Below are 18,301 nucleotides of genomic sequence, written 5' to 3'. Positions count from 1 at the left end.
AAGTATTGCATTACATACCTATCTCACAGAATCTCCTCTAAACAAGGAGCTTGCACGTATCAAAATGCATCAATACAACAGTCATTCTAATAACCACACCCTAACAGGAACCTCCAACTGTTAGTCTTAACATGCTGACAATCGGGGGGGGGGGGGGGGGGGGGGGGATTGGGAGGGCATGCTGCCCCATATTCAGGTTGTCTCTGAAAGGTAGAATAGAAGCAAGCACAAGAATAATGAATGTTTTTTTTTGTTTTGTCGTTTTTTAATTGGATATGAAATGGGACTTTCATGGAATTTCAAAGGTTCATATATGGTAGCATGCAATAGTGTAGCTCGCATCTCCACATAAGCAAGTCAGACAAGGCAATGCCATTTCATTGCATGCCTCCCACTGATTCAACCAAAAAACAATAAGGAAATCCTGCCTATGGTGGGTGCGTAAGTTATCATTTACCGGTATCCATTAAGTATGACTGCTTGCCACTGCCCATTAAAAGTTCTTTATGCTCTATTTATCACTTCAAGTTATTTCTCAATGTGGTTGAGACCACGAGACATCATTGTGTTGATGGAATCTTTATTGCTCATTAATCCGTTAAAGACTAGTTCAGAGTATACTCAGGCAGGTATCTATGGGAAAAGCGTGTTATAACAAAATCAGCCTGCCCTCAAAGGGTTAAAAATGTAACATGACAATGTCTTTACCAACTCATATACATTGTGCAATTCAAGCGTTCAAAGTTAATATCAATCCATGAAACTGAGACTTTAGTACACTAACTTGTGGTTTAACAAATATGATATGGGTCTAAACTCCTCCCTAACCCCCCCCCCCTTTTTTTTTTGCAATGGCAGTAGAGAGAGGGAAAAGAGACAGAAGGCAAAATACTCCCCCAAACAAGCGGAGAGTGAGGGGGAAGGGGCAGGCTGCCAGTGTCACGTCAATGTGTGACATTTGTAGCCGTCTGTTACGCGACTGCAGCACCTGTTGCCACCACGTTCTTGGATGCATTTCAAAGAGCCAGGCACTGCCACCATCGCTGTCGCAGTGATTCACGCGACGAGGTTGATGACACAAGCATGCCAGCAAATCACATGTGTCAGCGCCGATCGTAATGTAAACATCCTGTCCCGCGTCATATTTCGCATTCACACCTGACACAGGGGATGCTTTCATATTTCTGGGTATCGAGTTTTATTGGGTGGCTTCCCCCCCCCCCCTTCTAGTAGGGCTAGTAATCCTCAGGATTAAATAAGGAGCTCAAAGTAGAATATTTCATTTGCACTCATTAGTGGCTTCTTCAGAGATCTTCAAGGTATTTTTTGAAAGCAGAAATAGGAATAGCGCATATAGATAGTCCCCTATTTGCAAATGTGCTATCTGTTTGTTCTTTTTCTGATTTTTCTCAGTAATTTCTAGAGAGGTATAAATGAAAATACGGCTAACAGACCCTCATGCAGCTCTGGAGTGGAATGGACAGAGGGGGGGGGGGGGGTCATTTGTAAGACAGTTTCAAGAAGTCTGTAAGGTTCATTTTATATCTCACTGCAATCAGTTTCACTACAGACTGTTGGATTTTCTTTTGTGGGTCATTACCGTACTGGCGCCGATAAGTGTCGAGCCCTTGGGTGTGTTATCCTAAATACGGCATGCTGACAGCCACAGCAGAACTGCCTGTATTTCTATACCTTGCCCTGGAACGTCAAAGTTATGCTTGTTTATTCTTGCTTGGTCGCATCCCTCCTCTACTCCCTCCCCCCCCCCCCCCCCCCCCCCGCCCATGAATGTGACTTTGTCCCGTAGACAGCAAATTACATTGCTGACGAAAAACAAGTGCAAGGATGTGTCATGACATGATACTTGTTTCAAGAGAAGTGAGTGGCATGGTGGACGATGTGTCTGATTCACGCACACAGGGTGTTCAGTTTGACTTTCAGGGGTAAACCGTAGCTGCTGAATTTCATGTCGTCGTATGTTCTGCCCAAACATACGGGAAGGGCACTGTTGCCAAAGTAAGGTACCCAACCCTGTTGGAGTCCCACGTGTACAGAGCTACAACCCATTGTTGTCCTCCTTTATTTCTGGCAGCATTAGGACAAGGAGACATTTGGCTTAGTGGTCAGTCATTTACCCCTTCACTGGAAAAGAATGCGTGAAACACATTTCTTATGCCACACTCAGAGTAGTGGAAAATTACTATAAACTATCTGAATTTGGCACTCTGTACTCATGGGCAAGAGAAAGGAAAAAAAGAAAAACTTTGGTGAGATCTAATTGCCCACTTAAAAAAATAAAAATAAAAGACAACCTGATAGAATGTCAGGAAGAGGGAATAGTAGCATTTGTACTGACATGAAGTAGCGGTAACCAAATCTTAAGATTTGCATCACTATCTATATTTATGTTTAGATTTATGCCAGTGAAAACCTAAAAATCTCACCGAATTTGAAATGCAATCAGCCTCACCATCCAAAATCCAAAGAAATCTTGTGATTATTTCAGAATTATTGCAATTACTTGAGAAATACTACAAAAATTTGCACCACAGCAACCATCTGAACGCTGGAACAAATAATTTCGAGACTTTTATCTTATCGTTCAGGACACACATCACAACAGCACATAAACACAAGGGCAAAGGTCATCATTTTGGTAGATGTCATGTATGCGCAGTCTGGTCAACAAATTATCATGCTCTACATTTAGCTGGATATTTCTATCCATCTAAATGAGCACAAAAAGAAAAATCTCAGTAATGTATCCTGTTATTTTTGTGAGGGTTTAATTTTTGCGAATTTATCAATTCACAGTTGGATTGTGAATTCAGCAACACACAAAAATGTCACCATGCGCTAAGGTAATAGTGCATTTACGATATCGTCAGTGTCAGTTTGTGAAAACATCTCGCGAAAATAGCTGTGACCTCCTGATTCGCAAAAATATCTGAACTTGAAAATAAGAGCCTATACAGTATTTAGATCGCATTGACATCCCGCTACTTTGTCAGACTAAATGACACTTATAAGTAAGGGAAGCCATACTTCATTTCATAAGCCAGTACTTGTGTCATGACACTGTAGTTTTCAGTTTTGCACTAATTTTTGTCTTTGTTTTCATTCTGACATTGATCAATGGCAGTGTTAACATGGTGTGATTACTCCTTGTTATTTGTATAAAACTACTCTACAATGACTGAGGAGATGGAAACAATTATAATTTCATCTTTTCAATTATTTATAGGAAAGCATACAAAAGTGATGGCACGACATCTGAATTTAGAAAAGGAAATTTTGGGGTTTTTTTCCATCAATTTCTTCCATTTCCCAGTTATTTCAGTTCTCTCTCTAACGGGAAATCCTAGTTGGATTCCCAAATCAGGCGACTGTCTAATCCAGCTAGCCAAAACAAATGCAGGGAAATCCTTCAGCTTAGCGAGGAATAAAAGTTGGACTGTGGCTGACCTGAATAGATAGTATGTTGCTCTACTGCCCGGCGTGCAGGAAGAGGTCAAGTCAAGACAATGGGCCACATACATTGTAATGCAACAATGTAGTCTAGTAGAACGAAGAAATATGAGTATATCATCTTCCCCTCAGCCTTGTGGTTTTCATTTTACTGGCTGGTGTGTCTGTGAGCATGTCACCACGGAAGACTCACGAAGTCGCTGGTAAACTGATTTTCTGATTAAGGAAGTTTTAGATTCGACTGACACTTTATAGCTTTAATGTGATATACAGTTTGTGCCACCACATTCCCAGAAGCCATTCACAGAAGTAGGAAGGAAGCAGTGCACCACGTTCACACAGTCATGAAAAAAGAAAACAGCTTTCATGTTCAGACACAGTCTTATATGTTAGAGATTGGGCAATTGCTAACACAGGGGGTTAATTTCAAAATGCCATCACACAGGCTGTAACAGACTTCAAAAAATAAAAATGGCCTAACAGTTAAAAATTTCAAAATAGTTTTAGCCTTTGAAATTTTGACTGGAACTTGTTAAGATCTCAAAGTTTAAACTTTTTTTAAAAAGCTAATGATGACATTTCTCAATTTTCAGTCAAATCATCTCATCTTGCAGTTTTCTCAGCGATAATGTTTGTAACTGTGTCAGTGGTAACAGACCACATTTATACTGTATAAACTGTGTCAGTGGTAACAGACCACATTTATGCTGTAATTTTCTTTTGTGTGTGAGTGTGTGTGTGTGTGTGTGTGTGTGTGTGTACGTACTTGTTGCACTCCCAGACATTAGTAACTTGAAGACAATGCATCAATAGGTACAATTGTGTCATGAAGGCTGGCTATTAGAATGGGAAATGACTTTTAATGGTAGGCACAAAATAAACAAGAATCTGTTGATTAATTGATTAAGGAAATATTACGTATTATCCGATTGATGCCATCAATTCGCAAACCAACTTTAACAAGCAAGATCAGTTTTGGCGATTGGGACATGGATATGGTTCAGCCAGTGTATTGCATAATGGGAGCAGCAACAGATACAGTAGAATCATCCAAGGGTACTATTGCCCAAACTTCAAGGGGGAATTCTCAGCAAACCGTGTGTCACTCTGTCGTTATGTGAGTTCATTCATGGTATTTCTAGAACGAATTCGACCATGATTATTATGTGCAATATTCTTGGAATTCAGCAAGATAACTATATTGCTGATGGAATCATCATAATTATTTGTGCAGGTTCTAAATTTGTTTTTCATGCCACTGCTTATGGGTGAGTTTGTTTTAGGTTATCATGGGTTGAGGGGGAGGGGGAACTGGGAATGAGAATGGTTTTCTAGCCTATATGAGATTTCTGGAGTTTCTGTTATTATGCCAATTGAGCCGGTTTTATGTCATGCTTGTACATGATTGCTTCTTCCCGTTTGATTTTCTGTGTATGTACAGGTATTTATTTATGATCTACTATTTCATGTTCTCAATGTTTTTTATTTAAACACTCATTTATTTATGTGCAAATTCCGCATTAAATTTTCTGTAATATCTTTAGTGGATGATTGAAATGAATTGAATTGAATTGAATTGAATGTGGAGTCTTCAGCATGCCAAGCATTCTTCTTCTGTTAATGATATGTAACCTCTCAAGTTAAATTCCGCTCCATATAGAAAACAGTTTCACTAGAGCAAAAAAAATAAATGAAAAAAGATTGCGCTCAAACAGATACAGTGGTATTTTGAAATTTCATCAAAATTGGCAAATAAACTATGAAAGTCACTGGACTTTAAAGTTTCAAGGGATAGTGATATTAGTTGCATGCACATTGGCAAGCCAGGCCATGTTTTCATGAAGAGTAATAATTGATTATATAGTTGATTTCTATGGTAAGTCTATGGCAGCCTGTGTGGTAAGGAAATTTATAATCGATTATATGTTTTGATAAAACGGGGCCCAGATGGATAATATTGTCATTACTTCATAAGTCTCCATTCATCTGCACACAAATCTTTGATAGAATTTTCATTTTGGCATGAAATGAAAAAGAAAACACTTGTATCCTTCCTCACCAAATTGTTGTTATGATGTAATATAATAGCAATTATTTTTCTGAGAATGAAAAGGAGATGTGATGCTAACTTTAAAAAGAACAGAGAAATGACATTTATGTTTCTGTTTATATACATATAGGCCTACATCTACGAGAGTGACTTTTTTATTATACAAGGTTTGTGAAAAAAGCAATTGACCTACTCTTAAGCCCTTTTTACACTTGTGTTTCTTAACCCCGTACTTTCTCTGACCCAGGACTATCGTTAGTCCCGTACCATTATTTTTCAGCTTTTTACACTCGCCAATAAATTCCGTACTAAGCTCTTGTCCTGGGCTAAGGAGAAAACTGACCTTTTTACACTCATATTTCTTAGTCCAGTACTTTCCAAACCACATGAATATTCATGATTACGCTGTGCACTGTACAAGTTACATGCACGCACCGGCAGCACTTGATTACCTCGCTTCTGATTGGTCAGTGGGGGTCGGACTTCGTCTCCGTAGCTTAGCCCCGGATTATTTTTTCGTTCTGTTTACACTCGCTTGCTTGGCACCGCAACTGCAGTGCTAACCCTGCTATTTTGCAGGGCCAGATAGTACGGGATTATCGGTGGGGCTAGCCCACTTTGGCAAAAACGAGTGTAAATAGAAAGTGGGCTAAGGAAAATCCGGTACCAATAGTGGGGCTAAGGCCCCCCTAGCCCCACCGTTGGTACGGGACTGAGCAAAAATTTGCAAGTGTAAAAAGCCCTATAGAGTCAATGCACCTCCTGTACTGAGCAAGTCTGCATCTGACAAAAGCAAGAATTGTTTTTCAGTATGCTTCAAATACAATAGTAAGTTTGAGCCAGGGTGTTTTATTCTGAAGAACAATGTGTCTCGCGGGGGTCAGATGTCTTATCAATTTCGAAAACTTGGTTGTGTTTTCTTTTGCGGGCCAATTAATTGCCCAAAAGAGTTGCGTGACTTGATCTTCATAGTGCAAGCTCATGTCAATGTCATTATCTCTATTTCCTTGTGTGTGCATGGTTGTTGTTTTTTTTTTGGCTTTTTCCTTTTTTTTTTCTTCCTTTTGTGGTAGATGGGAATGCAGAGCAAAGGAAGTGGTAACAGAAATCAATTTCCTTAATTTCTAACAAGTCATTTGTCGCTTGCATCATAATTCTTTTGGGATATAGGATGACAATAACTTAATATATGGCATTGCCACCCAGAGTCATCATGTGTCATAGCTCTTCGTTCCATACTCGGAGGTTGGTGGCAGAGTGGGTAGAACTTAACAGGAACCAACACAGGCAACGGGACTGGCTCGGCACCAGCCCAGTCACCACCATGATGTTTTGTGGCTCAGCTGCTTGGACTTTTGATACCATTGTGTCATTAAATGAGCCACGATATCCACCACCACTCTTCCGGCCTGAATGTGAAAGTGAAAGAGTAATCTATCTGTTGTCTTGATGCAGTGTCTATATCACCTGTACTAAAGCTCGTTTCAGTTTATGATTTTTTTTTAGACTAGTTCAGAGATATGAGAAACTGGTGGTGTAATTCCCAAATTAAATGAGAAATGAGAGCCAGTTTTAGCCCACAAATCTGTTGTCGAAGCAGGAAGATTATTTTTGGTAGAAGCAGCAAATGATTCAACGTAGTATGATTTTATGTTGCAAAGAAGTTAGGCAAGTATTACAGCACTTTGACCATGTGAGCATTGTTTGGTCCATCACATCACATGATATCCTGTTGGCAACTTATGATGTATGTCTTGGTCATGTGACTCAACTGTTATCTGAGTTTAAGTTTTCAATTCAGTTTAATTCAGTTGATATTTCTTTTTCAGCATAAAAGTCATGATAAAAAACAATGCAATCTATCATGCAGAAAAAAATTTAAATGATTTTATGTTATTCGTAAATGTCACTAATTTGAATGATACCTTTTGTTTGAGAGTAACCTGTCAGTTTTAAAGTGGCATTGAAGTTCTGAATTTTGCCCAAAATTAAGCAATTATTAAGGAAGTGATAAAAGTTAGAATGTCAGGAAGATATTAGGCCTGATGTCCTTTTGAGGATCTGCAGTTGTCCTGTCTGGTCACATTATCCTGATTTTGATTGCTAAAAGTCAAACATTACGTCAGTCATTACAGCATAAGTGTGCAGTATTTCTAGAATTTTCATGGAAGAATCTTATTTCCCTAGTCAAGGAGGATATGCAAGTTACATAATATCCTGGTGTATATTGAGCATTGTCATGACTATTGCCAGTGTGACTCTGTGTCAGCTGATTCATGACATTCACATCACCGTTGTTGGTTTTTTTTTTTAATTCCTGTCTGATTTTCCTCACTTTCCCTGCTCAGTTTTTAGTTGTTTCTACTCTGCAATCATTGAATTCATGCTCTTCAGGAGAGTTGATTTCCTTCCAGGACAAACACATAATAATTATGTTCTCCCTCATTTACAGAACAGAATTGTTCCATTTTTTTTGATAAAAAGTTGAGAAATGGAGACAAATGTATATCTCAATTTTTTTTTTTTTTTTTTTTTTTTACATGTGAAGAAAATACAAAGATTTAAAATGAGAGTATATCACCATCACATAGCTAAGACCATCCATGGCCAATGTCTGTAGAACCTTAATCTATCAGGCACATAATTCTTATCATGATTGTAGACTCTATATGTTAGATTTCATGATGTGAACAGAATGTTTTTTTGCCGATTTCATGTCTCCATGGAGAAATCGTCCATATAGCTTTATGCAGCTTGTTAGAAGTCATGTACAGCTCTGTAGGTCTAAATCCAGACAACACATGACAATTTGTTTGAGTGGTAAAAACCATAATCTTTCTTACCTCTGAGCGGTGTTTGACCTGAAAAAAACAAAAAAACAAACCCCAAAACAAAAACGTAAATTAAAAGGATTGAAGTTCTTCATGAATATACAGCACAAAAGACATTGAATCTTTTAGTTCTGTTTAAGCAATTTCTTAAGTCTTCATTTTCAATGCTTGTCTGTGGTGAATTATTACAGGTGCAAGACCTACATGTTACAAGCCTAGTGGGAAAAAAACCTATGGGTAGCCAAGTGGCTAACAAATTTTTTTATTCAAGTAGTTCTTCTTTCTGTCTTTTTAACTTGCCATTCAGTGTTGGGAGGCTATGCCTGTTCAGTGTGGAGATGTTTTACTTTTGGGAAATGTTTGTTGTTCGCTCTCACTAATCATAGCAGAAGGCAAGGCAAACAGTGAACATTGTATTTTGATTAGATTTGATTTGATTTGATTTATTTCTGCATTCAATCAAATACAAATTAGATACAAATTTCAAAAAGCACTAAGACAAAAGTATAACAAGTGCGGTCATATAAAACGATGATATAACAGCACATAAATAGATACACATTATATAGATGATGACTGGCGGGGGAGGGAACATACCAAATGTTCCACCTGAAGGGTGTGAAATGCTATTGAGGGAGGTTATAAGTCCTGAGATGAAGTCAAGGGACTTATAGCCTCCCGAAATAGCATTTCAAACCCTGAGGGTAGAACGTTTGGTACATGTTCCCGACAACAAAAGTCATCATCTGTTATATTATGGGTTAGTCAAATACGTCAACTACGTCAACGTCAACCACCAGCACAATGCACTCGATCGCTCGCGCAGAGCCAAATTCACTGTGCGCGGGTCCTTCTGTCATTTGTTACTTGAAAATGTTTTCCCTATGGGCGAACATTACAAAAATGTTCTCCCATGGGCGAACATAACCAATGTTCCTCCATCACATGACTGTGTTTAGCCAATCACTAACCGGTATTTGACTAACCCATTTGATGTAAGCAATTGCGTCGAGCAGTATACATACACAGAAACATACAATGAAATATACAGTATATTTTTCAGTAAATAACAGATAATTGAATGCAGGAGACAGCCATCGTGAGCGTTGGCTTTGACACTGATACCGTTCCACACTAACAGTGGCAATACAGAGAGAGATGATGCACTGCATCTTGTCTTCTTTTTTTCGTATGTGTGTCATGAAAATGACAAGTTTTATGGTATGGCAATCGGCGGTTAGAGTGCCTGCCATATGACGTCTTCTGAAGTCTGCTGATGAAAGTGTAACCATGGCAGGGCGTGACGACACATGCCAGGTGACGCAGAAGCTATTCCCCTTCAAGAAATGAACCTCTCCGTTTCTTTTTTTCCCCCTCCTCTCTCTCTCTGCTGTGATGGAAACATGCAGCTGTGATGTGATTTTGCCAAGATGAAGAAGAAACTGATTCGTCAATGCACTTCTGCACGTCTGTTTGTGGGACGTGATTACAGGCAAAGGAGAAAATTCTGGTATTACTGAAAATTCATGTTTTTGTGGTAGTTCTCCTGTTGATAGTCATGCTCCTTAGGTGAGGTAAACTTGTTTTCATGTCAAACAAGTCATCAGCAATTTGTCAGTTTGCTTTTTCTTTTTCTTTTCAGTGGCTGAATGAAATAGTTTCGTAGATGTTGTTTACTTAACTTAGTTAAGTCAGCAAAATTAGACTTGGTATGAGAAAGCTATTAACAATAAAATTATACATTTGTATAGGGAACGGCCATTTATGCAAATGGCAGATGTGATGTCATTACTTCATAAGTCTCCAGTTGACCTGTACATAGATCTTCACAATGACATTTCTTGTTTTTGACATTAAATCAGTAATTATTATTTGAATCCTTTACAACTGCTGGAGTTTAAAAACTACTGAACAACAGTAACTTTGGGGCTTAAAGGACTAGATTATTGACCAAAATCATGATTTTGTAACATACTTGTGTATAAGCCGATGGAAGACTTGTGAGTTGATGACATCGCCCTCTCTTCTAAACTGCATATGTGGTTGTGATAAATATTACTATATGGTGTGAAAATATAAAACTTTCAGATTACTTATAACTTCCTTCTTCTTTTTTTTTTTGTCCGATTGCATTTGCCTATTTTGCCTCATTTTGTTAAAGACAACTTCTCTGGATTTTTCACTCTTTATTGCAAGCAAGTGTTATAACAAGTAGCCATGATAACAATCATGGGCGTTCGTACTCCAGCAGGATTCAAACCTGATTATGTACACAATCGAGTACGTACAATCATAATTTTTTTATCGTGGCTAGTATTAAAACACTGACCAAATCAGTGCTTACTTATGTCGATGTAGTTCAATTTGACAATCAGTTGCATAAAAACCTCTCTATGGAAGAATTCAAACATTGAGAGACAGAATACAGTTTTATGACAGATATTTAGAAATGCAGCTTCAAAATAAAGCTTGACTGTTTTTACTATCACTTATTCTCATAAAAGAAAAAGAAGAAAAACATATTGCAATTTTTAAAATCTTGTTTGATTTTTTTCTTTCACACTGCTGTGAAAAATGTGTGGTTAAGAAATATCATAAATAAAAATGAGCAAAGGTAATGGGATTCCAGAATGTGATTTTTTGCTCACTTTTCATTTATGTTACATATGTTTCTGGTCAGTTTCCATTTGTTGTGAGTTTTTGCCAAAGTATTGGGCATGCAAAGTTGGCATGAGAGTCTTGCTGCTTGCAGCCATGGCTGTGATATAACAGTGGCTGCGTTTATCATCTTTCCCCTGTTTGAAACGGCTTTCAAAAGCCGTTTCCAAAGCCCTTTAGAAACGGCTTCATTGCATTTATCAACTCATCATGAACACAAAAACTGGCCTTGTCACTTCGCAGCTGCATTGCGCAATTTGACCCGAGGAGAAGGGGTCATATACTGTAACCGCGCAGTACAAAGCCGTTTCAAAACAGCTTTGCATTTATCTTGCTTCAAAGGGCTTCTAGAAACAGGTTTCTGGAAACCTGTTTCGGAAACCTGTTTCAGAAACCTGTTTCTGAAAGCACAAATTTGCGGCTTTCAAAAAGGCTTTCCGAACCCCATAATCAAAACAGCTTTGCGTTTATCATCTCGTAAAAATTCCCTGAAAGCCGTTTGGAAAACCTGTTTCTGCTGAGAAAAAGAGTTGATAAACGCAACCAGTGACCTGTATGAGCTGCTGGTTTTGTGCATGGCCGCATGAAGCATCAAAACATCAGGTAAAATATCAAAACTTTTGCGATTGGCATTCTCAATTGCAAAAAGTTGAAGCAAACTTCATGCAAAGTTGTTAGGTAAAGAAAAGCTGAATTGTTTGTAACTTCAAAATATTTCTAAAAATCATGATTTGTCACTGGCAGTGTGAATGGCCTTTGTACAATCTACTGGTGATTAGAGAGGCCTCACTAGAGTTTAGAAATATGCTGGAGACTTGATATATTGCCTCTGAAAGATAGTGTACAGATTCTACATGACTCAAGGCGCTTCACTGTAAGCAGAAGCACATGCAGAAAAAGGCTGAAAACTGACTGTTATTCCCAGAGGCACTTGCCGCATGGATCATCACAGATTAGGGATAATTGCCCCAAACCGCAGATGGTGGTGCCCGGAAAGGTCTCGGTCAGACTGATTGGAATTAATGAGACTCATTGTTCTTGGAAAACCATTTTGAGCATGTGGATATGGAAAGGGGGGGGGGGGGGTGGGGGGGAGAACAGGCAGTTGTTCAGCAGACCTCTGCCCGCTGGACATGTGACTCTCTTCAACCTGACGGGATCTGTCTCTTATGAGCAGTCACCATCTGATGATAAGCAACAGGCAAACAAAACTTGAAAAAGAAAAAAAAAATTGGTGCAAGCTACCTAATCCAATTCGCTGTGAATCAGGTGCAGAGGAAATGCCACTAATGTGTGTTGTGATTCAATTGTTATCCCACTGGTCAGAAGCATTTGCCGCAGATCTGCGCAATTTATCGTGAATCACTGGACACAAACTTTGCAGGAAGGAGTAAAAGGAGGGCAAAATGAGCCAAGCTCAGAAGAGATAAAAAAGAAAACATATGGATATGAAGAAGTGCTAACATAGCTTGTCAAAACTTTTCTTCTTCTTTTTTATGCCTCCGCCACAAAGTGGTGCCGGAGGCATTATGTTTTCGGGTTGTCCGTCCGTCCGTCCGTCCGTAATAAATTTTGTGGACAGGGTAACTACCAAAACCTTTTGAGGTATCCTAATGAAACTTGGCATGTATGTGTATTAGGGGGTGAAGTTGTGCCTATCAACTTGTGGGTGCACATGCTCAAGGTCAAAGGTCAAAAGGTCAAGGTCAAATGCTTAAAATTTTACTATTTCCCCCATATCTATGCAATGCCTGAAGATATTTTCTTGAAACTTAGTGTATACATGTACTACCCAATTAACATTCTCTGGTGAAAGTTTGGGGTCATGAGGTCAAAAGGTCAAGTAAAATGTTAAGATTTTACTTTTTTCTCTGTATTTTGGAAATTGTTCAAGGTATCTTCATGGAACATAGTATATATGCATCTACTGACTGGCAGTGGTTATCTAGGGAATTTAGGGTTCATGGGGTCAAAGATCAGGGTCAAAGGTCAAGGGCAATACTTCAAAATTTTACTATTTTCTTATATTTATGCAATGCCAGCAGGATTATTTTTTTTAACTTGATGTATGCATGTATAACCCAGTAGAGATTCTCTGGGATTTTTTTTTTTTTGCCAAGAAGGTCAAAGGTCAAAAGGTCAGAGATCAAGTGAAAGTGCTGAACTTACTTCTTTCTCCATATCTCGGAAGTGGCTCAAGTTATCTTGAAACTTAGTACATGCTGAATTTATGTATATTCTGCCTGACAGTGATTCTCTTATAAATCAAAGGCCAGATGAAAATGATAACAATTTACTGTTCAATACAGAAATTGCGCTTTTTCTCCATACCTTGAAAATTACTCAGTGCATAAACTTATGAAATGGTCAAAGTCATGTTAAAGTTCTTAAATCCCCAAATACATGCTCTCCTATTCATCCAATTAAACATAGGTCAAGGAAGGTAAACATTCAATACATTTTGTGACAAACATGTCATTTCAATATTTTGCCAATTTTGTGAAAATGTAATCACACATTGTCCACATGTACCCCATACCCCATATCCCCTATTAGGAGAATCATGCATTATGGCGGAGGCACACCAGTCGCCATAGCGACATTTCTAGTTTGATATTTTTTCATCCACTTTGACTTCTTTCATTATGTAGAGTTGTGATTAATGGTAAGGAATTCTGTGTTGAACAAATTTGCAAAGTGTTTTAACGGTGTGGTAGAGAAATGAGATGTGATAGGAAAACTGCAGCAGTAGCAGTGATGTTTGTTACAGTAGAAGTGAGAAAAGGTTACACCACTTAAAGTAGCTGAAGATGAAAGCTGAAATTGTAGGGGAAATACAGCTGTGGAAAAACTAATGGTGATGTCATTAGTGAGAACAAACAACCTTTGGTTGACACCTTTGGAATAATTTGCCAAGTTTAATGAAGTGTACAAGTGTAGACTTAATCAATATAACCACCTTTATGAAAAACAATTATCTGATCAGCTCAAAGATTCCGTGTAATTTATGTGATTTATAGTTGAAATTTCCTTCAGTTCTTTATGATCTTTTTCCTGTACCCTAATAAAGTTTTGTATGTTTAAGGATGATTTTCATTGATTATTTATTTGTGTGTATAAATCATATCTATGTTACTGAAATTATTCAAGGGATCACTATAACAAGCCTCTGTTGTGTGCTTTTTGTTGTTGTTGTTGTGAATCCTCCTGTGATTTGTATGTTCCTTGCGTGTATGCCCAATGTTATTTGAATGCCTGATGTGGAAATAAATTCAATTCAGCTCACTTTCACTTTGTTGTTTTGAATGAAAGTTAAAGACACGGCACACATTTCACTGTAGTGACGTCTTTGGCACAGTCTCAAGATGTGTTATAGGATCCATTAGCGGTTAATTGGCACTGTGCATTCTGACTCTACACTCTGACAGATTTGATGAGTCACTCCGCCCATTTCTGTGTGACTGGAAAGGTCGCTTTGGCTGATCCTACCTTCCTTATTGAATTAGAGAAGTAATTTGTATGAAGTGGTCAGTGTTTTGGCAGATTGCTTGTTTATATCTTGGTGAGTATGGTGTGGGTGGTGGGAGGGGGTAATAAAAGACTTGTTTGTATGCTTCATGGAAAAATAGTAACTAATTATAGCAACAACAAAATATCAGGAGGGCTATTTTCATTGGACTCGAAAACTCATGAAAATAGAAATGTGGTGAAGTTAGGGTGAAAGTTGCCTGACTAGATGTACCAATTTCCACCAGAAACTTTGCATGAAAAATCACAAGTCAGAGTGCGATTCTTATATTCTAACCTCACATGAAACTTTGCAAAGTCGACTGTAATGGAATGCACTCAACAGAAGAAGTACATGATTTTACTCTCATTCTTCCATATCCACTCTTCCTTCCATGGCAGTTGAACGTGTGAGCATCCCTTTCAGAGTTTTGTATTGTAGAATTTTGCTAGTAGAATTGAAATGTACGTTACCATTTAGTTTGTGAGTTGCACTGGTGAGTGATATTAGAATGCTGGGAATAGTTTAAACGAGTATACTGGGCATGTGCTGTTCTTCCAAAAACCTTATTACTTTTGCTTAGGAGCTAGCATCACAAGTTGTCTGAGTAATGGCTACATGCAAAGTAAAACTTTCAAGTTTTCATGTCACAAGTTTTAGAGTGAGAATGGCCCTGTGATGCAGACAAGACTGAATCCATCAGATCAATAGGCTTTCTGGCACTTGCAAAAACAAAAAGTAAAGAAAGAATTTTAAAAAGTGGCTGTAGATTTACCTCTTACACTTTTTAAAAACAGTCTCAGTGAAAACATTTTTTTTTTTTCAGAAAACATTTCTTGACCAGTCCATATGAATATTCAAATGAGTGAGTTGATGATGTCATACCATCACAATTTTTCATGTTTGTTACAATGAAATTTGGGGAAATTTTTTTAATAGCTAATACAGGTAAAAGTATGTTCCTATACCAAGATGTATCAGAGTTAACATTTGTTCTTTTACATTTTAGGTGTTTTAAGACAACCTTCATATTTACACTGCTAAAATATGATATTTTGGTCATTTCAGTATATGATATGAATATGAAATTGTGACAGCATGACATCGTCAAATTGCTGATTTGAATATTCATGAGGACTGGTCATGAAGAATGTTTTCAACAACAACAAAAAATTTGAAATTTCAAAATGTCATATCTTCCTTGTTTCCTATCTGATTTTTGTCATTTCTGTATCATTCTGTAGGGAGTATTTTTCTTTTTCTTTGTAGTAGATTTACCCTAAAGACCACAAATTCAGTGAAAATGAACAGTACTACCTTTAGATTTGAATACCTAATAGTAGATAGGGTTGTCAGTGTTACTAGTCAGTGATGTAGAAAGGGTCATTAGACATAAGATTTCATTAGTTAATATGTTACACAATCTTTTGGTTCTGACTCCTTAGAACTTACCATTATGTAATGCATCAGAACATTTCCATCCTCTTTATCTCTTTTTTTTTTTTTCATCAAGGAAGTGGGCATTTGTGTACAATTAAAGCGTACATATCTGTTTTATATGATCAGTATTATTTGGTTGTTTTTCTATCTCTCAACGAACCTTCAGTTTTCTTCATTTCATTGTAAATGGTGGGATGGTTTTTATCACTTTTATGCATCCTTACTCATTAATTTATGATGCTCTTTACCCTGTCTTACAAGAAAGTGCAGAAGATCTGGATCATATCCTGACATGTTTTTTTTTTCCTATTTTTTGGAAGACCTGGTGAAAAAGCCCGGAATTTCCTTCCAATCTAGAGGAGATAAACTAATCAAAGAAACTCTTGACATCCAGTGCAATGAGCTCCAGCAAGGGGGAGATCTAAAGGACATAAACCTTGAGAGAAGTCTCAAAAGTTTTGTGACACATCTCACTCTACCTTTGGAGGAAAACGTAATTTAAGTCAGGCTGGAGGTTTTAATTGGTCCTCTTTTATAAATTCTCATTCCTTCTCCACCCCCTCCGTACATTCTCTTTTTATTCCTTCCTGTATGGTAGAGACAACGCGGTATATCTATCATCACATGTGATCAGACTTGTCATCTCACGTCTGATAAAGAATCAGATATGATCATAGCTAAAGGTGTCTTTACCTCTCTAGCTGGGGGGGGGGGGGGTAGGAGGTGTTAGTAGTATTAAAGTAACAGAGAGTTCTCAAATTTGATCAACAGGAGTGACAAAACCACCCCAGCTTCCTGTCTTCTTGTCAATCACCTCATCTCGCTGGCTTTCCTTCTTTCTTACTCACCTATTTTTGCGGTTCAACAAATTCAGGGACCAACCTTAGCCTAGTTCAAAGGCTCTTCAGGAACGCATCCAATTGTGAGCTCTGACATTTGTTTGTGAATAGCAGAGCACATCAATTTGAGGGGCCTTTTCAAGACATGTGATTGTGATTGTTATTCATGACTACGGGGAAACCCTAATCTGTGCACCGGTCATTCCAACTGAGTCAGTCACTTAAGGGAAGGTAAACCCAAAGAGCAATGTGAAAGCAGCAACATTAGTAGAACACATCAGTGTAAGTTTGAAGAAAATCGGACAATCGATGGAAAAGTTATGAATTTGTAAAGTTTTGGTGTTGGAACCGCTGGATGAGGAGACTACTAGAGGTTATGACGTATGAGAGGACAACAATATAAAGGCTATATGAAGAAATTTTCACAAAAATTCATTTTTCATGAAAACCACAAATTCCATCAACTTGATGCTGACATATGTTAAGGGTAGCAATTATTCCCCCTGCTTTCTGAAAGCGGTTAGGCAAGTGCCCTTTCATGATGCTAGAAAAGTGAATTTTTGTTGATTTTCCTTTATATTTTCTTTATATTGCGGTCCACTCATACGTCATAACCTCTAGTAGTCTCCTCATCCAGCGGTTCAAACACCAAAACTTTAAAAATTCATAACTTTTGCATTGATTGTCCAATTTTCCTCAAACTTTCAGTGATGTGTTCTGCTAATGTTGTTGCTTTCACTCAATCCACATTGCTCTTTGGGTTTACCTTCCCTTTAAATGATTTAGATTGTCATTTTGACCATTGAAATTGCTCTGTTTACTCGTCAGTCATCAGTTTGAAATGTGTTATGAGCTTCTTCAGTTGGCACTCTTGATTGGTTGTGATTTTTACGACCAAACGATGGTAGAAAAGTTTGGTAATTCATAGGCAATAAGTTAAGAAATTTGGATGGATCTCCAAAGGTCTTCTTGCTGCATCTTAGCTCTCACAGGTACTGTAAAACCAGAAATGTTCGTGTGCATTTTGATTTCACAAATTTCACGAGAGCCAAGAGTCCCGAAATTAAAATGCATGCGAAAGTTCTTATCTATGACACTACTGTAAAAGCAGAAATTTTCATGGTACATTAATTTTTGCATATTTCGCGCTACTTCTGGCTAGCCCGAATTCTAAAACCTGTGAAAATATCTTCATAATTTATCTGCACATTTTGAATGGGTTGACAATTGCGCAGCGCAAATCCAAGAACCCACGATGTGTTTTTGAGCCGCTTAGCGTAAAAAGATAGTAATAATCACACGAAAATATTGACGTTTACAGTATATGCATTGAATGCCAGTGGCAATTTGTGAAAATTTCATGCTGCAAAAAAGGCCATCAGCTCCAATTCGCAAATATTTTATGCCGCGAAAATATCTTGTTGTACAGTAGCTTGACTAGTCTCACGTGTAGACCCTCTGCTTGCTCCTCTTGCAATCACTACAACAGGAGGGCCTCTGAAAAAGA

The sequence above is a fragment of the Diadema antillarum genome, unplaced genomic scaffold (assembly GCF_040938485.1).
Source record: "Diadema antillarum isolate AM-2024a unplaced genomic scaffold, OU_Dant_1.0 seq00000427_RagTag, whole genome shotgun sequence".
NCBI lineage: Eukaryota > Metazoa > Echinodermata > Echinoidea > Diadematoida > Diadematidae > Diadema > Diadema antillarum.
The sequence above is the reverse complement of the archived record's forward strand: the minus strand, read 5'-3'. Positions refer to the sequence as shown.